Raw genomic sequence first — 6,493 nt, 5'->3', positions numbered from 1 at the left:
TGTCTGAAATCTTTCTCCCTCAAGATCAGTCTTTCATGATGCAAGTAAGTGGTGTCTTGTGCAAGCAATCACATACCTTTATAGAGTGGCATATACTTATCATAATTACTTTAGTTTTACCCAAACAAGTTTTGCAAACCACTATATAATTGTAAAATCACAGATTCATCCTAAAATGTTGAAATAAATCTACCTATCTTGTGTAAGAGAAGCCAAGTAAATGATTATGAATATTTCTTGAATCTATGAAATTTTGTTGTGTTGGGTGACAAAGACAGCAGACACCACGTCAGCCAAGAGCAAATCAGCAGCGTTCTTACTGAGCTAGGAACTATGGATTAAGGCACTGTTAAAGGGAATACAACCTAATTAAATTGTTCTCCTTACAACCAAAACAAAGACCTTTACCATAAGAAAATTATTTACATTGAATTCCGTGCCCTGTAGAACTCAACAAAGTCCTGAAAACTTTGAGCCATGGAATTCATTGAAACTGATATTTTTTCAAGTGAATTAGCACACTTTTCAACACCAACCTTTATTTCTCCTTGAACTTGCAGCATTTCTGGTGCCAAAGGGTCTGTCTTTCTTTTGGGAAACCTCCCATGTGGATCCACCCTGGGCCTGGTAGTGGAAGGGCCTGGGCTGCTAGGTGCTGCAGCACCGGTCAGTCTTTCCAAAGTGAGCCTAGAACTGGAAGGCTCTGGGTGGCTTGGTGCTGTAGCATCTGTTTGCGTTCCTGAAGTAGGCTCAAAAGTGGAAGGGTCTGGGGCTGCTGGGTGCTGTAATACCCAGCAGCCTTTCTGGGGACATTTGAGGCAGGAAGTAATCATGCTCCATGATTACATAATCCTCTTGAACTTCAGAAAACATTGAGCCTCCTGTGAAAGAAAATTAATTTACTTAGTCTTCATTAGCAGGAGTCACACTTGCTGCTTGTTAGTAGGCTACATCCACCACCCACACAGTTTACCTCTTTTAATTCTCAATGGCATGATTTCTTATACTGATATCATGTGCAGAATATTATCCAAAGACTGTATATAATGAAAATGTAGAGTAATAGTATTTTTTTGCTGTGATGTATTTCATATTACTCAACAAATTTAAATTTGGAAAAATGAGCACAAAAAAAATAAACAAATACCATACAACATCACATTACTAACTCAATCTGCAACAAATGATTTTACAACAAGGAATGTCACTCATAGACACTCACATCTCAGCAACTGGGTAAAGGCTATTTCAACGCAACCTAACTTAACCCTACCCAAATCCATTAACCCCTTCTTTACTGGATGTGTGTCTTGTGACACATATCTGTCACAGCTTGATGCAGCCACGAGGCAACGGGTGCACCCCCTGTGACACACCCATGTCAAGAGTAAAGCCCCATTCACACTGTGCTGACTAAGCCACGACTACCTACGACTCTAGGGTACACGAGGTCTTGGGTGTCGATGTGAAAGGGTCGGGCACGTCTTGAAAGAGGTCTTGAGATTGTTGCCGAATGCTGAGCGGACGTCAGGAGGGGAGTGAGGGGTCGTGAGGGTTAGGGCGACATGTTGGCAACTAGTTGGCCGAATGTCTCAGACAGTCGGCAAGACACCAAGATGCCAATAAAACCTCCCTCCCCTTCTTTAAGCGTGGGATCCAACTTGTCAAATGGAAAAGTCGCTGGGTTGTCATGGCAGAGTCGGTACAGTATGAATGGGGCTTAAGAATATGTTGGTTTTGAGGGCTCACAAGGACTCGGTTTTGGGGTTATTTAACAGCGTGAGGTGGCACCCAGTGCCTTGTGCCAGCATCAAGCTGTAACACGCATGTTTCATAAACACATCTGTTACAAAAAGGGTTAATAGAAGTTGGGGACATATAATAAGAGCTATGCATTGTGGTGGCACTAATCTTCATCACTTTAGCCCGTAAGCTTGTAGTTTGAAAGCACCCATTACCCTGGGACGGGGGCCATGGGGCCACGTTGCCATGCAAGTCACCATATTTTACCTTAAACAGGTTCTCCCCCAGGTACCTATTTATCAACCAACACAAAAGAAAGAATGAACACCTGTGTGGGTTGTGTGATGACTATCCTGGATTGAACCTGAGCATGCAGACTCATAGCAACAAATGTTAATCACTAAAAACTGTAACTCAGAAATCCAAAGAAAAAAAAGACGCAACACTATTAAGGCGATCTTCAGAAGCTCAGAACATCAGCACTCATGTACCTACCATTGTCAAGAATTCATAAGGAGCTTACAGTCACTACTGCTTCTTTCTTTTCTAGTCTTTCAGTACTTATACAAAGGCTTCACCTAAGGTTGTTCTAGTTACTCTATAAAATGGCATTGAACCAATTACCCAAGGACAGTGATTCCCAACCTTTTCTTTCAGGTGACCCCCCCCTCATGCACCTCTAGACATGATTGCAACCCCACTAGTTTAGTCGTATATGTGTTATTATAATGTAATAACACCATGTCTGATAATTTGAGGTTTTGGATACCCCAAGAAAAATGCTTAGTGACCCCACTTGGGGTCGCAACCCCAAGGTTTGGAAAGGGGGCCCTCGGACCTAAAATTAAAATAGTACCTGGAACTTCTTCAGAGTCAGGGACATCAGCATGTCCAGCAATGGCAACCTCGCTGATTAATGCAGCCATTGCTTCCTCAGCAGCGCTCAATTTGGTGTCTGCGGTTGGTCCTCCTCCTGAAGAAATAAAAAGTAATTATTATTTTTTTGTGTGAGAGAGAGAGAGAGAGAGAGAGAGAGAGAGAGAGAGAGAGAGAGAGAGAGAGAGAGAGAATGAGGAAAGTTTTGATAACATGTCAGTTTGAAGAATATAAAGAAATTTAATGACTAAGTTATGGCAGAAGCAATGTCTAGATATATAATAAGCTACTGGGTACTTTCATGGGTTGTGTTTTTGAGCCTAGTGGTAATTAGATAAGGCTTCTGCATCATCAGTGTGAAAAACATTCATAAGGACCTGACTGATGTCCTTTGTGACCTTAGAAAATAGTTGTAAGGGTCAAAAGCATCCATGAATACGGATCATGAATTTCACACTGGTTTGCAATGGCCAATAATGTGGGCAAGACTTTAGATGTATTAAGTCCCATAAAGTAAGGTTAGCCGAAGGTTAATTACAAGAAAAGCACCCCTCAAGTTATGCAGTCAACTTGATGCTCATGAAACATTCAACCTGATATTCAGGAAACATTTGATTTGCATGAATTTTGTTAAAGTTGACAGAATTGCAAAATAAAAGGGGGGTGGTATGGAAATCAAATTTAACAGATGGGCGGCATACATTGAGCTTCTTTGAAAGCAGAGTACTAAATCTCACCAATCCACCACTTTTCATTAAGCTATTAATAATTTAGCATTTATAAGCTGCTATTAATTAGTGAGGCTGCTGTTCTTGTATTGATAGGTCACTAAATTAATGACAATAATTTACAATGCCTGGGTAAGTTATGGTTGCCCACAGGCTTACACTTCTTTCCTCAGCATGTGAGTCATTGTTTATATATATATATATATATATATATAGAGAGAGAGAGAGAGAGAGAGAGAGAGAGAGAGAGAGAGAGAGAGAGAGAGAGAGAGAGAGGAGGGGGGGGTAGGTTAATGTTCTAAATAACTGCTTAAGTTAGTGGCATAACACCTTGCAGGTGATGGAATATATAGTGTTAACTTTATAAGGTGCAGTAACATTGGTACCCATAATATACAACTGACTGAGGGAAGTCAAGGTGAATGATAAGAATTGCATGAAATATTACATGGGCTACCAACTGTCTTTTTTGCACGCACATATTTCTTAAAACTTAAGAGGCAATAAACTGAGAAGAAACTGTGAATACTGTATACTTTTGATTAATATACACAATGGAAGGTGATAAGTAAATAACTAAGCAACAATGTCACTAATTTTGCACCAATAAGTTACTATTTTAGCAGGTCAGAGCAGGGACGTGTGGCTCAGCAAGGACAATCCCAAGGAGGAACAAGTTAAGGTTGAGACTGACAAAAAGATATACATGTTTAAAAAAGTTACCTAATGACACCTTCCTGTAGGTAAACGAGCAAGTTTTACTCGATAGATGATTGCCTGACAGGTGATGGGCTTACCTGTTCTCAGCATTTCCTGTCTTGCATCAGCAACCTTCTTCTTTACGAATGAGCGGAAATCACGAAACTTCTTCTTCACCTCGTCCTCAGTTCTTCTGGTGACGCCAACAGCGTTGACAGCCTCCAGCACAGCCAGCCACGCCATGTTCTTCCCCTCCCTCGTGACACGTGTTGAGTCCAGCTTACCCAGCAACATTGTTTTTCTGTCTGTCACCTCCCTAATAAGGACTAGAAGTTCTTCGTTGGAAAAGTTAGAGCGGCGTTTCTTGGCTGAAGGGGCTGCCATGGTGTCTTCTTCAGCGTGGCTCCTGCGGCGTGGATAAAGGACGCGACGTTGATGTAAATGCGTAGTTGTAGCCTTTGGAACGGCAACTCCTGATTGCTGATGGTGTCCCAGTTATTTTCTTTTTTCTTGTTTTCCATTTCATATGAGATGTTCTTGATGTGTTCATACCTTATGATTTGTTATTGTTTTCTTCACTGGCCCACGTGTAACTGTTTACGTTCCTGTGATTGGCTACTGTCTCTAGAGTACATATGTATCAAGCGTTCCTATTGGTTGAGGGAAAAATGTCAACAACAGAGGGACGGAACGGAACGGAACGGAACACCACACCACTGCCGTCTGTCGGCGGAAGTGTGAAACAGCGCTAAGGCAGGAAAATCTAAACATGGCGGACTTAAGATTTTTTTGGGAATAGCAAAATACGCCATATTGGATCCACTTAAGAACGTCGTATCTGCGAAGCGTTAGTGAATCCAGGCCCAGTTTGACAAATATGTTTCCTTATGCCAAGTAATCATGCAATTTTGCAATTTGATAAACCCTCGCTATAACAAACTAAAAGGGGGAAAGGAGGTGACGCATCTTAACATCCAGTAGTCTGAGTGGTTCAAACTTTTCATATATATCCAAACTTTGTTTGGTATACGAGCTTAAAGTTCTCTTTTGGTGTTCATTATTGTAACTAAAAATATATATTCATGACTGCAGATGAAAGGGGATTTACCAAAGGACAAGAATGAAAGTGTTTACAATAGGGCGTATAATTTCTGCCGGGCCACTAAGGAACCAAACCCCTCACCTGCCAAACTGTATCAGTGAATTCCCGCAGACACAGGACTGTACCAGAAAAGTTTGTTGATTTCCGTAAAAGCGAGGGGTTAATTTATTTATCATTATGCTAATAAACTAAGCAGGTAACCCGAGAAACAGCATCAACAATACAATCCTAAGTGGTGAAGTAGCCCATACCTTTGATCCTCGAAGCTGACGGTTATGAGGGGAGAAGCAGGTGGCTCACCGACATGGATGTCTGTTGGCCGATCGTGGCAGCCACCAAACACCAGATTGCCGCTCCCCAAGATGTCAGCAACGAGGCCGTCCAGCTGCGAGAGAGGAGGGGAAGCTGGACCACCACCTAGAATTAAAAAGATGTGACATAAGTCATTGTAATAATGTCAACAATGAAAATACAAGCATATGAATTATTTTACAATGTCTGTAAAAGTTTGTAGTACACTTTTAGAAGAACAACTTGTACTCTGGCATTCATTTTGAATTCAAGTCTATCAACAAGCATGTTCATGCTGCCATTGAAACTTTTACAGATGCACATTAAATACAGCATAACAATACCAAATACTTGTTGCACTAGTGTTGAGCATGGTAGATGAAAAGGGTAGATGATCAAGGACTGAAGTGATTACAACAGTACAATTTCCTTCTTTTGTTTTCTAATAATGGATTTCAGTTTTTTTCTTTAAGGTTAAGGATTTTTTTTCAGAGGCAATATGTAATTTACATACCTTAACAACATCCATTTTCTTATAAAAAATATAGAATTTTGTACTTTGTAAAGAGCATTTTCTAGTAAAATGTGGGTGAAATTTATTTACTCCCTTCAACCACATGTTCCACCAGAGGCAGGCAGGCAGCCACAACCTTAAATACCACACGTGCCAGACAATACTACTTGAAAACAATTCATATGAATTTTATTTCCCTTACCTTAAGAACCTTATGTAACCTCTTTACTTATAATGATTTACAAGTAGTAGTACTGTAAAGGTCTATGCTATTAGAGTAATCTGACTGTGGAGGTTCAGTTTTTATGAGTCCTATGGGTGTTATACTGACCATCACTTTTGGTTTTCATTAGTGTCCATGAGTCTCATAAAAAGAATTATCATGTATTCTAAAACTATTGATTCAGTAATACTGCAAGGTAAACTTGAGACAGGAAAATGACTAAGGATGAGTAAGTGGAAATTGTAAAATACCTACTAATATGTAGAGATCATGTTACTGGTAAGTTTTGTTGGGCCTGCCTAATATTATGTTAGTCT

At 40.3% G+C, this 6,493-nt stretch overlaps 1 long non-coding RNA gene across 1 annotated transcript; it reads right to left on the bottom strand.

Moving 5' to 3' along the window:
* Nucleotides 1–340: 340 nt before the first annotated feature.
* LOC126994094 (uncharacterized) lies at nt 341–4,387 on the bottom strand. The gene is made up of 3 exons (XR_007748796.1): nt 4,145–4,387; nt 2,600–2,716; nt 341–881 (listed from the first exon to the last, which is right to left on the bottom strand). It is a non-coding gene; the product is annotated as an uncharacterized LOC126994094 (long non-coding RNA).
* Between the last annotated feature and the right edge of the window lie 2,106 nt (nt 4,388–6,493).

This window comes from Eriocheir sinensis, unplaced genomic scaffold (genome assembly GCF_024679095.1).
Source record: "Eriocheir sinensis breed Jianghai 21 unplaced genomic scaffold, ASM2467909v1 Scaffold72, whole genome shotgun sequence".
In the NCBI taxonomy this organism is placed as follows: Eukaryota; Metazoa; Arthropoda; class Malacostraca; order Decapoda; family Varunidae; genus Eriocheir; species Eriocheir sinensis.
The sequence above is the reverse complement of the archived record's forward strand: the minus strand, read 5'-3'. Positions and strand labels throughout refer to the sequence as shown.